A 27,335-nucleotide genomic window follows, 5' to 3' on the forward strand; every position below is an offset into this window, starting at 1 on the left:
GTTTAAATAAAATATTTTTTGAATATAGTTTCTGTACATTGTAAACATTGAAGTTTTTGAATATTTCTTCTGTCGGAGTTCCAAGCGGAACTTTCAGTATAGTAATTGTAATCATTGTTTTGTATTTAGTTTATAGTTTACAAACCTTAGAAACTTCCATTGAATCTTTTCAATGTTATCGGAATGAATATTGAAAAATCGAGACCATAACGTTTGGCATTGATAGCGCATATTTTGTTCGTGTTATTTTTGGTCCGTATAGCTAATCTGTTATTATTATGCTTCAAGTCATTTCACCTTATATAACTGCTTCATGAATACGTTTTTAATCACATAGCAATAACTAATATGCATAGCAGGCCAACTTAATACAGTATCCTGGCCTGGGTTGAGGCGGCACGAGTTGCCGTCTGACCGGACAGGCGTTATTATCATTATCATGAGATTAGAGCCTTTGTATTTCTTGACCACTTTAGTACCTACTTGCGAATTATATAAATATATACATACATAATATAATATGCACCCCGCGAGTTCGACCAGAACATACTAATTTATGCCAATACTATGTTATAATAGTTCAGTCATTTTGGATCAATATGGGGCTTAAGGTGGACTAAAATGTAATGGTTTTTACGACATCCGGTCGAGTTTAAACTCAGCAGATAGATTCGTTGTCGATGACAATGCATTTGACCAACTTTTGGAGGCAATCACACGGAGAAAATTGAATACTGCTATTTTATTAAAATCCTGTTAAACCCGTGATTGCGGCCGTTTCCTGATAAACTTTTAGTACATTCACAATATATCGGAAAACGTGTTCATGCACCTGCGTTTATCACGTGTTCGGACGTCGCGATAACACATTCGTGTTTTACTGCAGGTTTATTAGGAAACGTGTCAATTCATTTATAAAACGACTAATTAGAAGAGATTCTAATAAATTAGCAATATTTTATGTTTTATGTTTTCTCCGTGCATTTCTCTGAAATCGGATGACATTACAGCAGTTAATATACGAAGTAAATGTCAGTCCTACCGATCGGTAGAGTTGTCGACTCCAGTTCCTGGGTAGAAATTGGAGTCGGCAACACAAAGTAAGTCAAACCAATTTATATCTTTTAAGATTTAAAAATCATTTAAAAATGGACGTATTGTTTGTTATAAAACTTAGTTTTTTAAGTTTTTATTTTTTTATTGACACATTTCTTTATCCGAAATTGTTGGATATATAAATCGACAGACAAATTAATGACAGTAATATTATTGTCGTTATGTTGTAATTTGAAGCGATCATCCATAGACATATGAATATTAGTAGACCTGCCCTAAGTGATTAAAAGCGTATTATTCCCCACTCCCCATACCGGTTCCATTGGAGCCGGCTGGGCTCGCGTGTGGCTTCCCGTGAATTTTGAGAATGTGACGTCATCATTCTTGTTCGAACTAGCGTCGAGCTATGGTCGATGCATTTTATGAAATAACACGGCAAAATAGTGGCTTGTGATATGAAAACTTGTAAAAATAGATGTGAAAAAGAGAATAAACCCAATTGTCGTATTACATTCCATATGTAAGCATCATTTTAAGCTTATTCACATCGTATAATATGAATCAGTTGTAGAAACATATACTATTACATCGAGATACATCAGCGGACGTAGCGGTCGAATGTAGCGATTCTCAAGTGTGCGCATCGTTGTTACTGGGAAGTAAATTATGAACACTTATAAAAGTGTCTTAACTAAATACGTAAACAAAATATTCGACTCTGAAAATAGAAGAAATTTTTTTTGCCGAATTTGGACTTCGCAAATTTGTTCATAACGTGGCGAGTAATTTGCGCTCCCATGTAAAAATGTCTATTCATTCAAAAGCAGATTTTACTTTTAAGAACTAAATGGTGATATTATAATGCGAGATGCCTATATACTGTCAGATTGATTTATTGACGAATCACAGTCAGCTTTACCCCCTTCGTTCTTCAACAGTTGATTTTACCCCTCACCTTTAATTTCTAGTCTATATATTCTTATGTCTGTGCGATCATCTAAGAAATGGCGGAAATCTGATTTCTAAAAAAGTTATCTAGTTGAGTCAAAGTGAACATAAATCATTCGCGGTGAATTATTACAAATTGGTTGATCCAACCACTCCTTTGTGATGAAACGTATGATTAAAAAACCCTTTCAATTGCTACTCTAATTAGCTTTATCTGTGGATTACGCCACTTCTGCGCTGACCGCCTCAATAATTAAGAGTCACTGTCGAAATAGTTGATCAATGTGCATTGTAAAACAAGGAAAGCAATTTATGTAAGGTCAATTAAAATCACCCAACATTCCGAATGGCAAACGGCAGCACCTAAAAGGAGAAAACTTACTGATATAAAATATGGCTTATTTATTAAGAATCTCTTTAAATTATTTGTAATCCGGTTAAAAACGAGATTGCTGGCCTTTAACAAATGAAATGATAGGTTTCATAATAAACTTTCAGTAAAACACAAATGCGAGACTCATTGTATATTATAAGGAGAAATATTTCGGTATATTAGGAATGTACTAAAACTTTAACAGGAAACGGCCTGCAATCCCGTTTTTAGCAGGATGTTAATAAATCATCAATACTCATTTTTCTCCGTGTATTTTCTGTATCCAAGGAATTCGGTACGTTTGTTGACTTAACAGGGGTGCCCGGGTTCATGGGGATAGGTATATTGGTATATCATATATCGTAAATATATCCAGGTCTTGGCGTGTCATGGATGCGTCGGCACACCAGCTGCGTAGTGGGTTGGATCAGGAGAGATCGGTTGAAAAATACCCTTTGAGTCCGAATTGGAGGGATGGATTTATACGTCATTCATTCCTGGACACGCCCTTTTCCTTTCCAGAACTTCCTCTCTTGGCTTTCCTTAAAAGACCCTCCACGCAGAATACCCAAAAGACATATGCTCCGAGGGAATTCATACTTTAAAATTGATTCACTGAGTGTACGGAGGTATCATAAGTATGCACTATTTCTGTATAAAATAGTTAACAATTATATTCAATGTCCAGAGTTGATAAATGAGATTCAATTCAATGTATCTGCGCGTTCAACACGCTCTTGTGTCCTGTTCAGGGTGGATCGATGCAAAACGAACTCTAAGCAGAATTCTTGCCTGAACAATGCAATAACTACAATAGCGTATAGTATTATCCAAGGTGGATATTTTCAGCTGCGAATTTACCAAATACAAGACGTCCATGAAAGAAAATTTCTTGTAGAGGTAAAGTCACAAGGAGAAAATCCATAATTGGTTTTATTTTGGCTATATAATACTTATGTACAAACTGAAATAAATTTAAACTGTCGATTTCCCGAAAATTAATAAATAATTTTCTCACGGCCTGTGTGGAGTTAATAATAAAAAAAACCCACGAAAAAAATAAGTTTAAAAATAACGATAATGGAGACTTTTCTTATTTTTATATTTGATCAATAATTTTTCGTCGTCGATTTAAAGTGTTCCATTTTTGCTTTGCCGCCAAAAAGATGATTATTTTTATTGACGGCGTTTGTGACGTCACACCGGTCAGCGTTGTAGGGGCAATCCCTGGTTTTCGGTGATAGCTGTCTTACCAGCCACTAACTTCACCTACCTTATAGCCAAATTCGAACCGTTGGGAAATTAGCGATTTTAGAACGTGTCTAAAAGCAATTATTACTAAATAATTTAGTATTGACATTGCAATAATTATACCAATCAGTTGCTGAGTTGACGTCGCGTCTAGTTCACACCCAGACGTCGTAAGATCAAGTTGTCGGCTGGCTAAGTCCTCTATCACGACACAATCAACATTTTCCACTTACTGAGATTGTAGTAGGAGATTTTTAAGTATTGTCAAGTTATTCGTAACCCGGGAATGTATACCTTTCTTTAAAAAACAAAACAAAAAAAGTGCGACTTGGATAAATTGAGAGATTGCAACTTGATATTTCGCAAGAATACTTTATTTTTCCTTGCTTCTACTTCAGAAATCGATGATATGATATGATATCACGAAAAAATAATTATTTTGCTGATCAGTTTAGGTAAAACTGCCACTAAGGAAGGTTCGTCACGATAAGCCAGGGCTAGATAGCATCCCTATCACCATTGCATGCACTGAGTAAATAGATAAGCGATAATGATAATACGGACAATTGCAAAAGATTATAAATATAAAATGCTCATCGACTGCGAAAAGGCACATTTCACTACGTTTTATTAGATCGCATATAAAGATAAATGTTCTCTAAAAAGGACGTAGGTCTCAAATAATATTTTTTTTTTATTTCAGGATGCAAAGACAATAATGTTTTTATTACATCGCCTGGAAAGATAAATGTTTTGTAAAAAGGACGTAGGTCTCAAAGACCATAATGTTTTTATTACATCGCATGGAAAGATAAATGTTCCGTAAAAAGGACGTAGGTCTCAAAGACCATGTTTTTATAACATCGCATGGAAAGATAAATGTTCTGTAAAAAGGACGTAGGTCTCAAAGACCATGTTTTTATAATATCGCATGGAAAGATAAATGTTCTGTACAAAAGACGTAGGTCTCAAAGATTATAATGATTTTATTATTTGTTTAATTAACGATAATGACATTTTTTTATGTAATCAGAGAAAATGAGAGTGAGCCATTAACATTTGCAATCTCTGCCAGAGTTATTCCTCTTCAAGATAATGGACTTAAATCTGATAAGAGAACACGTGTTTAAAATTTTTACAAACCATTTACTGGGAATAAAATTTACTTGACATTAAAAATAACGTAATAAGTATTTCAAGAAGACTTTTATAAAAAATACTATCTTAAAATATGGAATACGGAGAATCCTGTCACCCACACGTGAACAGACAATGCTCAAGCGTGTGCAAATCAAAGCAGCATGTTTTTAGTGTAAATTATGATTTTTTTCACTCGCGCAATCCCTCAAATATTGCAATCCCGCAAATCTAGCAATCCCACAAATCTCACAATCCCGCAAATCCACAATCTCGCAATCCCGCAAATCTTGCAATCCTGGAAATTTCGCGAATCCGCTGGATAAAATATTTCTGAAATACCGTGGGATTGCGGGATGCCGGATTGGAAATCATAATGCTCACCATTTAATTGATGGCCATTTTTTGGTTCACATCGACCACTGATTTGACTCGCCTCTGGATTGACTGGTTGTTTTTTAAATGCTTCGCGTCTAAAACTGATTGGACTTGATGAAATCCGTGGCTTTAATAAATTACAGTGGCCATTGTTTCTTTGGTAGAATTTTACTGATAAGGTTCGCCTGTGTACTTAATATAACGTACCTACCTAAGTGTGTCTACATAATATTCGCTATGTAAATTTAATACCTTCGGCATTAATATACGCTAGACTTGCGTTCTTCTCCCGAACGAAACTGTGAAATTGGACGCTATGAAAAAAATAATTAAATATACCAATTTCGGTTGTGACTCCGTCTCTGTGTCTGTAACTTCTGTTCAATTATCTCTACAATGGGGATTTTGCTATGATTTTCAAAATCCGAACTGATTGTGGGAACAATTCAGATAAGCGATCACGACCTGCAGATCAGCAAAAAGCTGGCTGCCTGCCCGCATGGCAGCAGAGCATTCTGGTCGCTTGCGGGCTCAATAGGTCGAAATTTTTGCAAACCCAGTTTGCCACCTCTTACCAGACCTGACGGCTCACTAGCAAACACCGCCACCGAAAAGGCAAACCTTTTAGGGAAAATGTTTGCGTAAAACTCGACCCTCGACGACGGGGGTGCTGTTCCGCCGTCGGTTCCTCACTGCGGCTTCTATATGAAAAAGCTGAGGATCCGGCATCGGGATGTACTCCACGTCATACGGGGGCTCGATGTTAACAAAGCTAGTGGACCTGATGGAATACCTGCCCTGGTATTGCAGAGGTGTGCTGCGGAAATAGTTCCAGTTTTGACAAAGCTCTTCAAAATGTCCCTGAAGTGTGGCACTGTGCCCTCTGGTTGGAAAAAAGCGGTAATTCACCCTATTCCCAAGAAAGGTGACCGCTCCAACCCGGCCAACTACCGCCCCATAGCGATCACATCAGTTCTGTCCAAAGTGATGGAACGTGTGATCAACGACAAACTGCTCACATACCTCGAGAAGAACAAAATTATCAACGACCGTCAATACGGATTCCGGCGGAACCGCTCGTGCGGTGATCTTCTCGCGTATGTGACGCATGTTTGGGGGCGGTGCCTGGAACGTCACGGTGAGACCCAAACAGTCGCACTAGACATATCCAAGGCCTTTGACCGGGTCTGGCACCGAGGACTTGTCAACAAATTGCATTCTTACGGACTTCCCGCATCCCTGTGTACGTGGATTGCTGACTTTTTAAGGGATAGGTCGATTCAGGCGGTTGCTGACGGTTTCACCTCTTCCTCGCACTCCATAAATGCTGGCGTCCCACAGGGATCGGTTCTGTCTCCAACTTTGTTTTTGTTGCACATCAATGACCTTTTGACATGTGCACCGATTCATTGTTACGCGGATGACAGTACAGTTCATGATAGCTTTTTGTTTGACAAGCCCCCAAAGGGCACACAAACTCCAACGGCTCGGAGGGCTTTGAAGCAGAGAATGGACGGTTATCTCAAGAGTATTTCCTCCTGGGGTAAAAATAATCTCGTCGAATTTAATGTTTCAAAGACCCAATCCTGTCTGATTACGTCTAAAAGGGATCCAAATGATAATCTAGTCTCCTTCAACGGAAGCAATCTTCCGAACAGGCCTTCCATTGATATGCTTGGTGTAACTATAAGTGACCAGCTCAGGTACGGGGGCTCCATCGAAGCCAGAGTAAAGTTGGCCTCTCAGAAGCTGGGCGTACTGTACAGGGCCCGCAGATACTTTAATAGTACACAACTGCTCACCCTGTACAAATCGCAAGTGCGCCCTACTGTCGAATTTGGCAGCCATCTCTGGTCTGGAGCCCCAAAATACCTGAAAAAAACCCTTGACTCTGTGCAGAAACGGGCGGTCCGTTTGATAGATTCCCCAATCTTAACAAACGGACTGCAATCTTTAGAGCACAGGCGTCAGGTAGGTATGCTGTCCTTGTTCTATCGGTATTACAATGGAAGATGCTCTGAAGAACTAGCGTCTTTGATCCCTTCGGCACCGGTGCGTAGTCGGGATACACGCCAAACGCGCGCCCAACATTTGTACACAGTTGACACTTGTCACATGAGAACGGGTCGCTTCTACGATTCGTTCTTAAGTTCAACAGCTCGGCTGTGGAACGAACTGCCGGCCTCTGTGTTTCCTCCCTCCTACAACATGGGACTCTTCAAGACCCATGTTCACTCCTTCCTCTCCACAAAAAGACCCTCCACACAGCATCCCCAAAGATGACATAGGCCCTGAGGGAAATTATTTTCTTCAGGGCCTCCTGTGTGGAGTAAATATAAAAAAAAAAGCTGCAATGGGGGCCTCAGCACGGGTAAATAACCCAGTGAGGCCAACATTACTGAATTAAGATATGAAATACTTTTTTTTTTTTTGTATTAGGCAATTCACCCTAAAAAGAGTGCTATGTGAAATACTGTAAAATAATGTATCAATAAAAAAAAAATAAAAAAATAAAAAAAGCTATAAAGTAGTTACCAAAATAATTTTAGTTTAATAAATAATAGTAATCATTTATAAATGTAATTTTCGGATCGTCTTTTGAAAGGCAATCATCCCGAGGCAATTTTTTTTTAATAAATTCTTTCCAACTTCACAAATCCTACATTTATTATATCCCGTGATTTTTCGCGGGTCTGCGCTAGTATAATATATTAATGGCAAATTTACACATTTTTTGTTGTGTAAGAAGGTTTGGTGTTATTAATTTTTGAAAAAATTGTTTACCTTTCGTTTTGATCCAGACCGAAAGATTTTGTTTGATTTCACGTGTTTGTGTTTCCCTGCGGACTGTTTCATTTTTCTATGTCAATGGTTTTGCGTAATATTTCCACGGCAAATTTATTAGAACAATTTGTTTTCAGATGCATTCCTAAAGATTTTATTGCCTTATTAAGTACCGATAAGTTGATAAGCTTCTAGGAAAAGTGGTATTATTAGACCAGTCGTGTGCTGGCTTCATTTAAACATGTTTCCACTTTCTCATTGAGTAAGAAATATTCACTTTACCTTGCTGTCATCTTAGATTTTTACATTATAGCGCGGCCCATCGATCTATCAATGGCATTTTTTATATGTGTAAAAGTGGAAAAAGTATCCGATCATTTCACTGCGGGTCGTGATCGACCCAGGTCGTGTAAAAAGATCGATCGATCCAGTATATGAGCATAGGCTGGATTGAGACAGCCGGGTCGCTCGCAACTGCCGCGGGCAATTCTTGTCCCAGTGCCTTCCATTCGCAAGAATCTGCAACCAGCCGTTGATTCTGCCTCTCTTCTCGATTCTGCGCTCCGGAACCGTTTGTTTCGTCGACCCAATGCCAACGTGAGCTATTATAAATATATATTTGAAACATCATGGCTTACTTTCACAGGCCATTCCAAAAGCTTCTAAAAATATGCAAGTCGAGTTGCATCCTTCGACAACTCGTTTATTAACCGTTTGGGTGCCAATCGTCGATTTTCGTCGATTCGTGTTTTAACGAAGATTGCCGATCGTCGATTTCCGTCGATTGCGTCAGTCGCGCGTACGTAAAATTCTCATTTTTTCGAAACGCCTGGACTTCGGGATTCTCCTCAGCGTGATTCTAAACCAATATTCTTTAATAAAACACCGAAAAAATCATCGAAATCCTTGAAAATTCAAAGAATTTATGGGGTTTTAAAAATTAATATAGTTTCATAAAAAATAATGTTTTTTTGGTTGCATTTTACAAGCAACTGTATGAATTTTTTTGGCTCTCAAACGGTTAATAATAATGAAGTCATAATTTATTGATGACAGCCTGATTGCTTAGTAATAACACCTTTGCATGCGGTATTTCAAAATCTGATGATTGTAAGAAAGCGTAATGCCACCAAAATAAAGTATGACACAGATCTAACATACCAAGGAAGATTATTATTTCCTCTAGTACCAGAATTGTATGTTTGTTTGCAGAATCTTGAGGTCATGAATAACATATGTATAAATAATTCTAGCAGTTTCTTATAAAACCGCAAGGTAGCCTTATTGCACGCTCTTATGAAACATTACATTTATAATTTATGTTACGTGCTTACTAGTATAATACAATGTTAGGTTTTTGCATAAAATGGATTGACGAAAAAGAGTAGACGTTTTAAAAAACGAGTTACGTGACAATATACAGGATATAAAGATGTGTTTACAAGACTTTAACCAGTGATTCTAAAACTTATTTGGAGTGAAAAGTGGATATCCTATTGTTAAAAGATTATTTCTCTTTTCTGTTCAAGGCGAAGTAAATACTACGTAGTAATGCAAAATCGTATATTTTTGATTTGAAAATTTGCTATGCTTTAACTTAATACTGTGAGTAGAGCACATCTTCGTCTTTGAAATAATCGATAATTTTTTGAATAATTCAAAAAATTATCAGACCTATAAAAACTCCATTAAAATTCGAAATGTCCTACATATGAACTCATTTTCGGTTATGGTTTTATTGTATAATGTGGCAAATTAAGTTATTTAAAAAATAATGGTGAAATTTTAAATATTTGTGCTCTTGCATAAATCAAAACAGGCAGGTGGTGTTAAGGGGACTTTAAACCTCTACATTAGGAGTGTTATTGTTAGCGGCCCGATTCCAGATGTCACACGGCGTGGTGCATCGCCTTTAAACAAAATCTATTAAAAAAAATTACTTCGTTCGTGCCAAATTTTTTTTTTTTGTAATATTTTTTTTTTTAAAGAAAGACAATCATTCCTGGGTTACGGATAACCTGACAATATTTGAAAATATCCTACTACCACCACACTGAGCTGAAAATATTGCTTGTGTTGTGATGGAGGACTTAGCCAGCCGAAGAATTGAAGACACTACGTCTGGGTGGGACCCAAACGCGATGTCAACTCAGCCACTGACCGGTCACTTTATTTAAAATCTTCAATCAGTTTTAATATTCTTCTGACAAAGGAGGGCAATTCTGATACCGGTAGAGCAGGGTGTTAAAATAAAGTGATTTAAAACACATTAACTTGTTCATATTGAAATTTTTTTCTTTCTATTTACGTGTCGCCACCGGCTAGCACTTCCGTTAAGACCATAGGCGAGATCTGGCATAGAATCGTCTCGACAAACGTAATATTTTATGTCAAGACAAAACCGTGAAAAATCTCAGAATAGTCCGAATTCTTGACAACACAGTTTCAATTTAAGAAAAACACAAAAACTAATTTTCTGTTAAAAAAAAGTATTTCGTAGGTAGGTACTTCATCACGTTTCTGAATTCTTCATAAAATGAGTTCGAATTTTGAAAATGTCAATTAGATTTGAAAGCAAATTTGAGTTCATTTAACCATAGTTACACAGGACAGAGAAACAACCGAAATTGATATTTTTATTGCATTAAATTTTTAGAACTCCATTTCAAAGGCATTATCAAAATATGTTTGCAAATTTATCAAGAAACCGCAAAAAGCAACATATTATGAGATGTGTAAATTTGTAGACATTATAAAGATACACATTCAGTATGTATCGATATAATTTGAGATTAAGTTTATTGATCCAAAGCCATATTTGACATTTGGGTATAGCACAGACACAGGTACACAGACACAGATACAGCACAGGTAAGCACATACTTGCCCTAATATGAAATCTGGGTTTCATTTCGACGAGCTGTAGGCAAACCACGTGACCATATTGTTGGCACCAAGAGTGTTAGAGAATGCTTTGAATAATTTACGATATCAGTCGAGCGTTGACCGCCGAAAAGCGCACACTGAAATAACCGGAACTTGCGCAGAATAGTAAAGTTTTCTAGTACATTATGGGTCTTTTCTTCGCAGGATCTGAATGTTCGTTTTTGAATAAATCGCTTGGCATAGCGACGCTTAAAATGTTTGAGGTGGGTAAATTATCTAATAGTGTTTAACAAAATATTCAATTTTGGGAACAAGCCTAAACTTATGTTTACCCGATTTGGGTGTTTTACGCAGCCAGTATTGCACGTCATTGTAAAAAGTACTAGTAATTCGTAAGCAGATTTTATTTTTGAATACTGAATAGTGATATTACATTGCGAGTTGCCTGTATACTGTCATATACATTTATTAAAAACACAAAAAGGGAGACGGTGACGCCGCCTCCCGCGCTCCTCACACTTAGTTTGCTTCTCTTTCCCTATCCTTGTATGACTGGTCTATTAATTTGAATGTGTACAGTTCATTTATATTCTTCCAGTGGGCAATATAAACAGTATCCTCCTCGTTCTAAATTCTGTAGCTAATTTATGTTAAGATCGTGAATGAACAAATGCTAATGAATGTGAAAGTCGAGAATGAGAACAAAATATTAATATTAACACGCGAATAAAAAATGTTGCACGCACTTTAGTTATTTAAGTAACAAAGGTTTATTTATTTGCTTACGGACACGCTAAGTCACTGGAGTGAAGCAAGAATGACATGGCATTCATCCATCGTGATTGTTTACGTCTAATGGACCTTGATTCTCCACGAAGTCATTCCACTCGAACAACGAGTGGGTCGAACCACTGGAATGACTTTTAACGTTGTACGAGTATGTACCCTCGACGAGGCTCAAGAATAAGACTGTCGACCAATGTATGTACGTTCGACGGCGATTGCGAGCGACCTGGATTGGAGAATCGATACCCTGGTATCCAACATGTCATTTTGATAGATTTACGTAACGAAAGAATAATATTATCGATTAATATTGCAAAATGTTAATACCACGCGACTATTGAACACGCACAGGCCACAATATTAAGTATTATCGTGAGGCGGGGGCTTATTGGGGAGGGGAAGGAAAAGGTATTTTCATCATAATTTAAAATGGTTGGATTATTTATTCAGCGCCGTTTTCGTGGAAAATCATCTGAAAGGAGCTTAATTTATTTAACCTATAACAACATAACCTCTCAGGCTATTTTTTTCGCTTTTGGAAACAACTCATATAGTTCTCATAGAAATCTTCGTATCTTCCTTAATGTCATGATCAGAAATATGATCTAAACGGTGTTAGAAAGAGAAAATACCACGCTTTATACTCGAATCTAGAGATAATCACAGCAAAATTAAAATGTGCACACCTCCACCTCCATGAATCCAAAAGTTTCCGAAATCAATTTGAGAAATATTTATGAAACTTGAGGTGAGATATTTTATGTTTAGTTTTCAGATTCATTCAGAAACATTCAATTTATTTAGATTTTTCAAAGCAGAAATTTTCTAACAAAATATGCCCGTGGCCTGAGGGGGTAAGGGATATTTCACCATCCCCTTGATAACTTATCCATATCTATGTCTTGAACGCCTGCGTATAATTTCTCTGAATTATAACCAGCTATACCGGGGAAACTGCATATTGTGGATTATGTATATTTTTATAAAAATATAAACACAAATTTGACCAACTCGATTAATATCGCCATATCATTGTAACAATATTGCCACTAATGCAGAACAAAGTTCTTTAATATATCGCCTGCATAGATTAGGAAATGAATACTTTGATATCAATAATGAAGGAAGTCTGTTATCATATAAAAGATATATATATTTTTTTTATGTATACAAGAATAGTAATAAAGCATACATTATTGTTTACATTATCGTTACTTTGATAATTGATAATCATTTATGTTTGGTCATTATTAACAATATTTTATTTTTCTCACCTTTTGTACTTGTTTTTTTATAATTTATTCGTTATAATTAACCTTTACGTTTTTTACCCTAACTTTACACTTAAACACCGTAAATTATACTTTATACGTAACATTATATTTAACCTTAAGTTTTATACCTTGTATTATACTTTATGCTCTATACTTTATACCTTGTACTTTTAAGTAAATTTTTAAAATTTATTTTAATGGCACATGTCGTGCCGTTTGTATTTGAATAAATAAATAAACATAATTTAGCAAAAAACAAGTAAGTTATTACGAAAATTGAATCAGCTGGCGAAAATTTAGCGTGGGCCATAAATCAACAAATAATTACTCGCGATGGGTTGAAAACTCGGCTAACTTACCCGATATACAGGGTTTTCCAATAAGAGGTGTTATTTTGAAATTCAATCGCAAAAGATCAATGGTTTCGTTGCTTTTATGGCACGTAGCGCCGTCATGTTGAAAGTAAACGTTATTCAGATTAATACCAACCAGAGATGTGCAAAATGGGTACACAAAACCATTTGAAATGCAAAATGGAAATGGGTCAAAACTTTTCCATTTGAAAATGCAAAATGCAAAATGGTTTTTAGAAAAGCATTTCAAATGCAAAATGCAAAATACCTATTTTCAAAATGCATTAAAAATGCAAAATGGTTTCTCAGGTCAAACAATTAAAATAATTATAGAATTTTTAAACAATTTTGTCATTTAATAATGGACATCAATGTAGAACAAACATATTACATGATGGTAAATCCAAAAACACCACGACTACAGATTATGAAACCACAAAAAATTTGCACGGGACTAATGTTGCCAACGTAAAAACATAGAAACTGCTATCTAACATTTAATATTACAGCTTCGGCTATGTTCAGTATTTGAATCAGTATTTTTGTAATGGTATTACTCAATTGCCAGGGCTCCTACCAGGGAGCAACTTGACAAATGTAAATTATCTCTCATAGCGAGGTTGAGGACTGACTGATATTTGGGGTTTATTTTATTTATTTTTATTTTTGTTTATTGCAGAAACAAACAGTACATAATTACATAGATGACAATAGTTACAAAATTATAAAAGTTAGTACAATAATTGGTACCAATGACATGTCGCTGACATATATGCATATGAGGTATATTGTACATTTTACGGTTAAGTTACATTTTTAAGTTAAGTTAAATTAGTGTGCTGAGGAAGGAGAGAGGTGTGTGTGAGTGTTTGTGTGTGTGTGTACGTGTGCATGTGTGTCTGTGTGTGGTTGTATGTGTTATGTGGGCGAATTCAGTGTGCTAAAAAAGTTTTTCTTAAATAGAGGGAGAGAATCAAAAAATATATCGGTATTTGTGCTTGTTTGAATTGAGTTGAATGTTTGAAGGATGCGAGAAAATTATTATTATGAAAAAATTATGAAAAAAAGATGAGTGGAGAGAGTAGGAAGAATGTTGCAAGAAAGCATTTAAAATGGAAAATGCATTGAGAAAAGCATTTAAAATGCAAAATGCAAAATGGTTTTTAAAAAAGCATTTAAAATGCAAAATGGAAAATACACATTTTGCATTTCCATTTGAAATGGATTTATTTGAAATAAAACACATCTCTGATACCAACCAATTCTGGCCATAAAAAATCATTAATCATCTCTCGATAGCGCAAATCCACTCACCGTAACTGTTGCTTCAGCCTCATTTTCAAAAAATCACTCCGCCGGACCATAAACCGCACCAAACAGTCACACTAGAGGATAGAGAGGCTTTTCAACAATAACTCCTGGGTTTTCCGAGCCCCAGATGCGACAATTTTCCTTGTTGACGAAGCCACCGAGGTGGAAATGGGCCTAAATAAAATATAGGTATAAATCACTCAAGATGATTTGCATTTGATTAACTCAAGTGAATTTTAATAATTTAAATGCGTTTTTGAAGCGTGTATCGGTCCATTTTTATTAATGACGTAGTTTTTTCTTGTCAAATGTCACAAAAATGACAGCTTTAAAAGTAACATCTACTGAAATAGCAGGCCATTCAAAATAACACCTCTTATTGGAAAACCCTATACTCGAATAACGACTATGCATGGGTTCGTGTAATTTTTAACTCGGACTTTATAAATAAAAATGTACATCGAAAATATACGGTATCGTGTGGAAAAGACATAAAGACGACGTTGAAATACCCCCGAGACTTATAACTAACTTTCAGCTACGATTTATAACTAGTGACTTATAACTAACATTTATAGCTAGCAACTAAGTGAATCTTCCAAAGCATATTCCTTTTTCCTCGATAGTGTGTATGATTTTGTCCGTCTTTTACACGATTTTTTTGCATGAGTTTAGCAATAACGAACAAAACGTTACCATTTAAAACGATTCACATTTGTTATTCACGATGCTACGGGTAAAAGTCACGTACTATGTGTGTACTTGTGTCCTTTCATTACGAGTTACAAAACACGCGTTTCGTGCTGTGTAATATTACTTTTGACTTCCCTCAGCGTTTGATACGAATGACTTCAATATGTATTGCATACAATCTACATCTTTGATTATTTACCATGTACGAAACATGGGACCGATATTTCAGTATTTTTTTAGTAATGCTAACAGGTGGCTTATTTTGTCAGGGCTCCTTCCTGATAACAACTTTGACGGACGTAAATATCTCTCTTGGTGACCTTAAGGTTAAACGCGTCACTCGTTATATTCTACGTGTTCATAGATGGCATTAATTGATTTATTTTATTTAAATACGCTTTTTGAAAGGTATTGCTTTACACTATTAGGACAAATTATTATATTGCGCCCGTGCATCGCGTTTTACCTCAAGCCCCCGCATACCTAATTTCTACCGATTTATAACTATTTTTTAAGTTCCAAAAGAGTTATTTTTAACGATAATATATATACATTTGTTAAGCCGAAACGTTAATTATATGAAATTCCCTCGATAGAAAAAAATAAAGTATGCTCCAAAAATTTTTAAAAACACCGTTTTCCGTTATTTAATATGTTATAGGCATGAAAAAAATCACAGTGTATTTTTAAGAGGAAGCTACAAGCCAAAATTGTGTATATTCTTGGTATACCTTATATTGTAGGTAATAGGCATTAAAATCGCTTGACAAACGGAGTCTAGAAACGTTCGATTTCAAGAAAAAACTGGTTTTTATTTCTTTTATAAATAATTTTATAAGAAAGCAAAAGAGTTAATCAAGTGAAACTGTCACAGATAATCTTAGCTATGATATTGCATTTTGTAAAAGTTGTTTCCTTTTTGCGTTCATACATTTCTATTGAAAAAATATTTTTTTAGTAGTTTGCATTTATATTTTTTATTTAGTCATTTATCTTTTTATTTGTATTCTACTCAAGCGAAGCGATAGGAAAACCTTCAATTTATATAAAACAATTTTTTTGGTATTCATAATGTACACCAATTCGTTATAAAGATTAATCAAAATAGTGATTTGGCATTAAGCTTCGCCTTAAATGCAACAAAATGATTTTTGATCTATTTCAACCGAGTCGTGTTTTATTAAATATTTCCACGATTTTAGCAAAATTATTGTGTTTTTTAAATAAGCGCCCTCCCTCTAACATTCGTATTTACTTTTCTTCCTTTCACACCATCTTTGAACGTTTACTAATCAGTGAAATCACAGAATAGAAGAAAGAATATTTTCGATTAATCTTTACTACGAATCGGTTTACATTATGAATATAAAAAAATCTCTTGAGTAGAATCAAAATAAAATTGTTAATTACTTAGCGCCCTTGAGCTTATTATGCACCAAAACTGCGCTATTCAAATCATCCAAATATTATTATTACTTTATAAAAAATATACGCGTAAACTACTAAATAAAGTATTTTTTCCTTAGAAAATAATGAACGCATATAACTAACAAATTTAAAAACAAACTTAATATTTTATTGCCTAAGATTATTTGTGACAGTGTCTCAATTGATTTTTTTCTTTATTATAAAATTATAAAAGAAATATATAAAATACTTTTGCGCTTCTATCGACCTTTTATGGACTCCGTTTGCTAAGCGATTTTTATGCCTATTATCTATATTCGTGGTGATATAAGATACACTAAGAATATACAAGTTTTTGGGTCGTGTATTCCTCTTGGACCAATTTAATTTGCGGGCCATAGTCAGCTTACGTGGACTCAATTGTTTTTTGAATGTGGTATCATTATTTTGACATTTCTAAAGTAACCTACGCAACAAAAAATATACTCTCAACAACTCCACAGACATAATATAGCCTACATCCATAGAAGGGAACTAGCACTGAAGGAATCTATGTACTGTGATTGCTTAATAACACCACCACGGGTTTCAATTCCTTCTTTGTCTAACTCCTTTGTCAATCCTTTCTCTAACCAGTTCTCCTTAATTGCTTTTGGTCGTATCACATTTATCTAAGCCGGGTTTTAATTGCCAAGTGGTCGTGCCTTTATCATGGTTCTATTTATTGTTAGTAGTTGTGCTTTTTGTTTCAACGCCGCACCGAGATCCCAACGTGGTGACCAAAAATACCATTTTGACATCACTTAAATATTAAAATAAATTATTACAAATATCTTGTTAGAATAATAGTGTAACAAATGTGGAAATCCGGAAAGAATTTAAAACGAATGTAAGGGTAATGAATAAGATTATTAAAGGTACACCTCGATGATTTAAACATTTGGAGTGGATTATTGACGACGATATAAGATTGTTATTTTTTAAAAGAGATTTAAAGTATGTAAATAAAAGAGGTTTTACATTAGGTTTTTAGATATTACTAATGTAATTGAAAAGAATCATATGAATTTAGTTAAAAATGCTGAAATATATATTATGTGAATTCTCCAGCTTTGTTGTGTAAAAGACCACTCTGCTAGTTATCTAATTTCACCGTTATTGTACTCGTATCTTTACATTTAAGTTGTTTGTTTTTTGAAAAATATTTGAAAATTCGTCAACAAATCTTCAGTCACTGTTTTTTCAAGACACATTTTCATATGAGCGTTATGTGATTTTAATTCAACTCTTCTATGGAAAAGTCTTAGCTTGTCGTTCGAAGATAAGTGTACATTAGTGCAGTTATTTATCAGTAATCCGGGTTAAATCTTCTCCATAGGAAAAACTAAACCCTTCCACACACTTTTCCCCAAATCATCGTCTAGTCAATCAACATTATGCAAGTGCATTATATAAGCAAAATAAATACAAAACAATACAAGAACAACACGTCAACTCACCAGAGATCAAATGGGAAAATAATTCACCAACTCCAGATATTTTCATATCAGAGGGTTCGGCTCGGTAGAACTCTTAACAGGGCCTATAAATCCTACTGATCCCTTAACATAAATATTTAAAAAATCTTTCGTTATCCTACATGTATTCAAAATGACTGATTATTGCATTTTTATATATAAATTTTTGATAGATCTAATACACCTAAATTTTTAATGAGAGAGTTAGGTATAATGCCAGTAATTATAATTATATGAAGCAAGGAGTGTGTACCAAGGCACAGCTACCAACAAAAAACTATATCTTAATATATTTTTTTGTTTTTATTTGAAGTATATCATGTAATTCAATTGCCTCAAATTTTTGGCCAGCTAAAGTTTGCGAATTGAGTCCACTGTGCGTTGTTGTGACTAATGCACACGATTTGTTGTTGCACCAATTCTAAACACACAACTGCGTAATATTAATACAGTTATTAATGTCAATTGTGTTGATGGCAGGTCAGCTACAGCAATTGCAGGTAATTGATCTTACTAATGGCATAAACACACCTCATGTGAAAAATTGACTCGTTTACGTATGTACTTTGTTTTGGATGCACACAGTTCTGACCAGATGTTCCATATTTAATACTATTGCAGACGTTGTCCTTCTACCAAATGCGTTTAATTCACTTCGATTGTAAACTATAAATAAATGTATGTTGTTTGTTTAAGGGGGAAAAGGCGGCGGGTGCAATACTCTGTGTGCAAAAAAAAAACCACGAGCGTCATGTAAAAAGAAAGAAATAACATAACTTAAAATATATAAATATGAGTAGTTAAAAAAAAGAAATATGTCAATACACACCGTGTACAGAAACACAGCGTGCGGGAAACTGGTGAACTACATCCAGAGATGTGCAAAATGGGTACCCAAAACCATTTGAAATGTAAAATGGAAATAGGTCAAAACTTTTCCATTTGAAAATGCAAAATGCAAAATGGTTTTTAGAAAAGCATTTTAAATGCAAAATGGAAAATACCCATTTTGCATTTTGCATTTCCATTTGAAATGGATTTATTTGAAATAAAGCACATCTCTGACTACATCACATTTGGAGTAGCTTTTGTGTTATATTATATGATAACTTTTTTGATTTGAGCTTTAGTTTTCGAGTAAACCGAGTCCGAATTTTGTAGAATAAAAACAGTCACTAGGGTGTTTGGTTAGTGTCGGATAATTTGGGAGGCGGGTTTGGGTACCGTCGCCCCGAGAACCATTTATTGTATAACCGAAATCTTTGCAACGTCTGATGATTTAGCAGGGGTGCCCGGGTTCATCGGGTGAGGTGTGTTCAAGATGCCCTGCCCACCAGCTGCGTTGAATGAGGCTAGTTTAGGGAGACCCTTTGACCTCTCCCACTGGTCTCTCGAGCCATCGCCTTGCGCCGCAGCGGGAGGGATATATTCATACGTCCGTCACTGATTCCTACCCACCTCTCATACGTTTTTCGTTCCCAGACTTCTTCTCCTTCCGTTCTTTAAAAAAAACCCACACAGCATCCCTAAAGACTGAGAGAAATTATTTTCCCTAAGCCCTCCCGTGTGGAATTAATTTAAAAAAGTCCTAGCGAGAGGTTGTACGTGATTTCATCGTTTTTAGTATTTTCTGTATTTTTTTTCGTTTTCATACAAGACGTGCGAGAAGGAAATGGACGTCTGTCAATGACGTATGAATGCGAATGAATCAAATGAGTTTGTGCCAAAAACGAAGTTGCGTAGCTTTCCATACTATTTTAAATGTAGGCCACCACACAATAAAGGCCTTAGAAAATGCATTAAGATTCATCTTTCGAAGCGTATTTTTGGTACGACGACCGTCAATTATATCAGTGTTCCTGTTGTTTTTGCGAGTCCACATCTGCATTTAGTAGTTTCTGCCAGTTCCGTGGAACCGGTTATCGATCCAATGGCCTCTTTACTCTTTACAAGTCACTGGTGCGCTCCGCGGCCACGTGCCCTCAAATCTCCATCGTCCACCGGCTCCCAAGGCCGGTTCCTGTTCTGGTACTCCACTGTAACAAGCAAACCAAAAGACAACACTCTTCAATAATAATATTTGTAAAAGTACTTTGTCTCACAATTTTGAATTGAAAAAAAATAAAATAAGGCCTGTTCTTTCACAGCATTGGAGGGATTCATAAAATTTCAAAATTAATTTTCAAGTTCTGTTTTCATGTCATTATTGGCAAGTTGTTTCACTTACCTGAAATAATAACCTGACTTGAAAATGAACTTAGAAACTTGATGAATTGTTCAAATTTTGTGAAACAACTGGCCCTTATTTTTAATGATATCAAAGTGTGTTATTTGGTCAACTTTGTATCCTGATGAAGGATCCGTTAGTTCTTAAACATGTTGACATATTTTATTTATTTTTTATTTTTATTTTTAAAAAGAAAGTCAAACATTCCCAGGTTACGAATAACCTGACAATATTTGAAAATCTCTTACTACCACCACAGTAAGCTGAAAATGTTGCTTGTGTTGTGATGGAGGACTTAGCCAGCCGAGGAATTGAACACACTACGCCTGGGTGGGATCCAAACGCGATGTCGATTCGGCCACCGACCGGTCAAAATACTATTATTAAATTGTTTCATTATTATTTAATAACCAAACAACAAACCTAACCTAACTTGTCCTATCCTAACCTAACAAAACCAAGCCCTTTCTTTTATCACGTTTTATTTGGTTGTTGTTCTGTTTCTTTCGGTTATCCCACATTTAGTGTGTGTGTTTTCCATACGATATTCACAAATTAATGATTGATCTCGAAATTTCTGGAAAGTACATCACGAGCAGATGTTTTCTGTCTCGCTTTAGAATTATAAATATATTTGTTAATTTTGACTCGCGATATGCACCGCCCAAGTGTCCAATAACACGTGGTACAAGTTAATTTTAAAAGTTAGAGTGAGAGGTGATTAATTAGTTTATAAATCAATAATAACTAATTAATCTAATCTAATCACCTGTCTATACATTTTTTTTCTATGTGTACTTATTTGTCTATACTTTATATATTTTTAATTTTCAAATTTTCACTATTCTGAAATATGTAGATTATTATTAATTAAAAGTGGTGTATCAAAAATAGTTTATTTTCATTATAATTAAAATGACACCACAAAGTAATTTTGCAACTATTGAAGAATAGATTTTTTAGTGTTTAGTTGAAAAAATATCACCGGTGACCAAATTGTCAATCCCATTTTTTACACCAAATAAATTTCCTTACTGATTGGTTTTCAATCTTTTTTGTGCCATTACGGCCAAATTTGTGTCCATAATTATGTTATCAGTGAGTGTGTCCGTTACGCCTTTAATATACGCCGTATCACCTTTTAATTGTTGCCAGTATTAGTTTATTAGTGGCAAAGTAGGGGCTGACCTCGATACGGCGGCAGTAACGTGAATTTATTATGTGATTAATGACTTAACATTTAACCGCTGAATGAATGCGCTAAAAGCTTTTGTAAAGGCTGTTAATATAAATAACTAATAACCCTCTATAATTTCAATTCTAAAAAGGTTTCACCTATTGATAAATTCGGATTAAAAAATGTGTTGTAACGATTAGGCAATCGAAATGATAGTCATTCTTTGATATTTTCTATTATTAAAACAAACTATGAAATAATTGTGTAAATTGCTGGGCATATTGATTAGTTCTTCGATCTAATAATTGTGTAAATTGCTGGGCATATTGATTAGTTTTTTGATCTAATAATTGTGTAAATTGCTGGGCATATTGATTAGTTCTTCGATCTAATAATTGTGTAAATTGCTGGGCATATTGATTAGTTCTTCGATCTAATAATTGTGTAAATTGCTGGGCATATTGATTAGTTATTCGATCTAATAATTGTGTAAATTGCTGGGCATATTGATTAGTTCTTCGATCTAATAATTGTGTAAATTGCTGGGCACATTGGTTAGTTCTTCGATCTAGCTTACTATTTTTCCTGCATCTATAATAGGATATGTTTCAGTAATAGAGAGCAAGTTGCTTCCCGGTGCCTCCAGCGTTACTTCAGTAAACCTCTCTCAGGTCTGACCCAAGAGACGCTTCGTAAACCGTCTGCTTCGGAGAGTAGCTAATCAAGGGGGAGAAAATACTCGTTGAAACCCTTTTCGTAAAATAAAGGGTTAAGGAAACATATTACGTTGCTTTGAGAGGAAGGATACAGTGCTAACCTGTTTCCTCAGTGAACCAATAAAGTGATTGTTGAATTTTGTTACACTGTCATCCTATTTTGAGCTACTAAATACGTGTCACACTTGCAAATTGATTATACCCAAAATAAAGACTTGTGAAGAATTGTGTTCACCGTTAAATTGTGCATTTATTTAATGATCACGTTACAGATTATTATTTTTGTGGTCGTATAATCGTGGTGTGGCCAGGAGATCATTCGTTCGGTGTTGTTCGGCGCTGCGAGTATGCTGCCCTGCAGTAGCTGGCATTTTATTCGCTCGGAATTCATATAATATGATTAACCATCTTCCAAAGTATAGTGAATCTAGAGTTGTGAGACCAATGGACTTGATCGGGGCCACCTGTGTCGTATTTATTTACCAGTATATATATTATATATATATATATATATATATATACAAATCTATTTTGTAATTTCCCTTTTTACTTTTATATAGATTATAGAATCATCTCCCGGAGTTCAGAGCAAATTCATCCCGGGACACTATAAATCTCGCGATGTTCGTCTTTTGTACTGGTTTTTTAAAACTCCAAATTATTAGAAAGAATCGATAAAAATTCTAATTTCGGTTGTCGGTGCATTAGTGCGTGATTTTAAATAGTATTGCGTAACGCGTAACGTGAACTTTATTTTTCAAAATTGTAACTATATAAATGTATAAATCACATCAGATAAGCGACAAAGTAGGTACCAAAATAGTTTTATTACTTAATAATTTATTTTTAATTCATTTCTATTCTCTTACATAAAGTTTACATAATAATAATTATTTTTTTGGTAAACTAATGTTTAAGACGAGATTTTTTATGCATAGCACAAAGGGTAACAATTATTTTTATAAGCTATAATTATTAGCCTGAAACACTCATCCACATAGAAAAATCTCCTGATAAAAGATACATGACGCCAACGGGACTTGAACGCGTGTCTTTTCGATTTCCGGTCGTTCTTAATCTTTCCGGTCGCGGATAAAAGATAAGCCGCCATAGCTCAGTGGTCAGAGCTGTCGACCGGAAATCGAAAGGACACGGGTTCAAGTCCCGTTGGCGTCATGTATCTTTTATCAGGAGATTTTTCTATGTGGATGAGTGTTTCAGGCTAATAATTATTGCTTATAAAAATAATTGTTTACATAATAGTTTATGTGATAGAAAACATGTTAATGCTCAGTAACAGTATGAGTGTTTGAACTTGTGCAGACGTGTTTGCATGTATTAGGTAAAATGTTATTATGCCGTCATAAGTAAAAACACAGCATTGTCCTTGAGATTCTCAATTTAGTGAAAATAAAAGTATACTACTTGAAGTGAACTTAATGATGCAGTTAAGACGAACAGAAAATAAAACTCAACAAAAAGTAGATGATAATTCTTTGTTTGAAATGGGTATATCTTTTGTTTAAATGTTTGAAAAATGCTTAGATGAGAGTGAAGATACGTTACAGAGACTACGCACGTGCTTTAAGTGGACCAAATCCAGTGGACGTACCTTAGCGGCTCGTTCATATACATATTGTTTGAATGGCTATACTTTTCATGAGGGTTGCTACATTTTTTGTTCGATTAGCATGAATATAAGGTCTCATGATTTTTTATAATGTCATCGGATAGATGTCGTAATTTATATAATGTCACTGGATGGATGTCGTAATTTTTTATAATGTCCTTGGATAGATGTCGTAATTTATATAATGTCACTGGATGGATGTCGTAATTTTTTATAATGTCATTGGATAGATGTCGTAATTTATATAATGTCACTAGATGGATGTCGTAATTTATTATAATGTTACTAGATAAATGACGTAATTTTTATAATGTCATTGGATATAAGTCGTAATTTTTTATAATGTTATTGGATAGATAATGTAATTTTTATAATGACATTGGATAGATGTCGTAATTTTTATAATGTAATTGGATAGATGTCGTAATTTTTCAAGTACTAACATTCGAAAGTAAATTTCTCTTTTGAGAAGCAATAATAATCCTGAGACAAATACGTTTTTTTATAAATTCGTTCGGCTTCATGAATCCTACAATTAAAATGTCTGTGCTAATCATTAAATAAAATAAGCAAATAAGTATTACTGGTGTTCCGCTATTTTGCAAGCCATTTTGCACATCATTAGCTTATTCTTATCATTGACCCGCGTAGTCTAGTTTATCAGCAGGAACAAAGAACATGTTTTCGCCTCTACGTGTTGGTTGGCAAACGTTCACACAGCACAGTACCTACACAATCTACACATACATTATTCAGTGTGCATGGCGTAACAAGTGAACCGCTGCACCAGCTGTGCCCACAAAATGTCAAGGCGATGCGGGCTTAGGCTAATATGTTTGAACTATTTATCAATGTTGTGCCCATTGTCTGCCACTACCAATGGACAGAAAACTCCTAGAAGTATGAACTATCTATTTTTAAATTAGTTCTACGCGGGAGGCCTTGAGGAAAATTATTTCCCTGAGGGCCTATATCATCTTAAATGATGCTGTGTGGGGTGTCTTTTCAAGAAAAAGAATGAGAGGGAAGTTCTGGGAAGGAAAAAGGTATGAGTGGTGGTGAGGAATTTGGAGGTCAGTGTTTCCAGGAGTGACGGACGTATGAATCCAGCCCTTCAACTGCGGTGCAAGGCGATGGATCGAGAGAGTCCGTCCGGTGGGGTCAAAAGGCTTCCCTCAACCATTCTCTCTCGATACGGCCCAGACCCATCTGCCGCCCAGACCTAGACCCCAAGAACCCTGGCACCCCTGCTAAGTCATCAAACGTAGCGCGAAGCACTTGGGTCGCCCTATGGCGGAGGTGTTGGTTATTCAATAAATGGTACCTGCCTCCCAAATTGTCGGTTTAAAAGCAAACTGATTTGGTCGCTTGTATAATATGTATGCAAATTAATGAAGAGCCGAACCGACCATCGGCCCAGCTCGTCAATGCAACGTTATCGCGTGCCACTATGTCCAGCGTTAGATCTCAGAATGGCCAGTGAAAATGATTATTTATTCAAGAAAGAATTGCGATATTTGAAAATGTCTGATTGTTTACACAAAAGTAAGATGAAATTGACCTCTTTAGGCACGCAATCACGCCCACAACACACTTGTATATGTGTAGCTCCTCAGTTCAGTGGCCATACCTACTATCATTGTTAGTGCCGGTAGAATCGTAAAGACGACGTGTTTCTGATAGCTCTGATGATAGTGGCAATTGAATAAATTAATACTAATAACAATAATAAATTGATAATGTATCATAAATTAATAAATACAATCGTGGGAGTGATGTGCCAATACCACACACCTCATCTTTGGTACTTTGCTCGAACTTTTTAACCCAAGTGAATACGTCTGGTTTTCTGGATACCATGTCCGCCATGATCGAATTCGAAGTTTGGCACCTCTGGAGATATAAATTATCGCGTAAAGGTTGAAGAAAGCTGTACCTACATACGTCAGTGTCTATTGGACTTTAGGCTTTTACATAACATTACCGAAGGATGTTCACATACGTGACTCTTTTTCTTTAGATGATATTATTTTACAGACTGGATGCAATAGTTGCAGAAAGCACAATAAGATTAACTTTGTTTTATGATGGACTAGATGAAATCCGCAACATTTAGCGGAAGACTTTTTCGAAACCTCTTATTTTGAGTGTCACGTGTGCAAAATTTCGTTAATTATCAAAATTCTACTTTATGGGATGGGAAAAGCGGAAAGGCGTCATTTATCGAAATATCTTATTAATGGTGACCTTTCTATTGTTTTGAAAATCAAGTGTAGAAATTTTCACCAATCTCGGAATAAAACTGTAGATTTTTATAAAAAACAAAGCCATGCCGCCCGCAACAGAAATTCATCTGCATTCTACCTCTACTGTGCGGCTGGCTACATTTGCAGTCCGATGAAACTGTGACCACCTTGAGGTCCACTGCAGTGTGCAATGTGTAGAGCAGGTTTTAGAAATTTTTTTAACTCATTTCATCACCAAATTTCAAATAAATTCAATATTAAAATTGGTTTTGAGATATTTCAAAATGTTACCAGTCTCATAGGGGTTAGCGCAGAAAACAGGACGCCATGTTGTGTAAATTTCACTATCAGTTCTACGGAAATTTCGTTTACTTTTTAAATAGGGCATCACTTATTAAGTTGATAGCTGCTTTATCATTTATTTCATTAGTGTAAAATGAGTGGCTTCCGGTATTGCTTTGAATTATTTCTTATTCATTCTCATTCAACTCACCATTCAGTTTAGTGTTTTGTTGTAAAGTGAATGCCTTGGTCGCCTTTCGAGTCTTTGTTCTTGTGGTGGTGTTTGTTCCTTGTCTTTCAGTGGTTCTTGTACAAAAAGTAGCACAAAACAGCAAGCTTCAGCTTGTGGTTCGTGGCACCATTATTAATAGTTTTCGATGTTATAAATCAATATTTTCTTCGATCTGTCTCTCGCGTTTCTGGTCGATTATTTATGTTGCGATTTTAACTTTGGCTTTGATCTCAGAGCGGGTAGCTTTCTATGAACGACGGAGAAGAATGATTGAAAAATCTTTATAAAAGGGTCCAGCACCATCAAATATCCGAGTGATAGACTTAAATTCTGACGATTTAATATCAGTATCCCGAGCGCGGTTACGTTGTTGATATTGAACATTCCTAAACGTTCTATGTACAAATATGAATGAATCGATTATGTTGAATTGAAATACTAACTTATATATGCATTGGTAGTCCGCGTGTAATTTTTGACACTAAAAAGGACGTTAATTAATTAATAAGGTCTTTCTCCACATCTTGCTTTATTTGAAAAGATTTTTTTAAACTAATACGACATTAAAGAATATAATGTAAAGCTCCCTTGATGTTATATAATCACTAATCAGAAGTTTAAAAAGTCGACAAATTATCATTACGAGCTTTTAAATTTCAATTTAAATCTCA

General features: G+C 35.2%; 1 protein-coding gene across 6 annotated transcripts in view; it reads left to right on the forward strand.

The window, feature by feature from the left end:
* LOC149414745 (uncharacterized) overlaps positions 1-27,335 on the forward strand; it is a 157,338-nt gene that overhangs the window by 114,200 nt on the left and 15,803 nt on the right. Inside the window, exon 1 of one of the 6 annotated variants that reach the window (XM_089643459.1) lies at positions 22,573-22,641. The exons of the other annotated variants lie outside the window; for them this stretch is intronic. The gene's annotated coding sequence lies outside the window, so the exon portion shown is untranslated. Of the gene's footprint in view, positions 1-22,572; positions 22,642-27,335 lie in introns of those variants that run through there. 6 annotated transcript variants of the gene reach the window in all.

The sequence above is a fragment of the Hesperophylax consimilis genome, chromosome 19 (assembly GCF_061612785.1).
Source record: "Hesperophylax consimilis isolate HC1 chromosome 19, BYU_Hcon_1.0, whole genome shotgun sequence".
Classification (NCBI taxonomy): domain Eukaryota; kingdom Metazoa; phylum Arthropoda; class Insecta; order Trichoptera; family Limnephilidae; genus Hesperophylax; species Hesperophylax consimilis.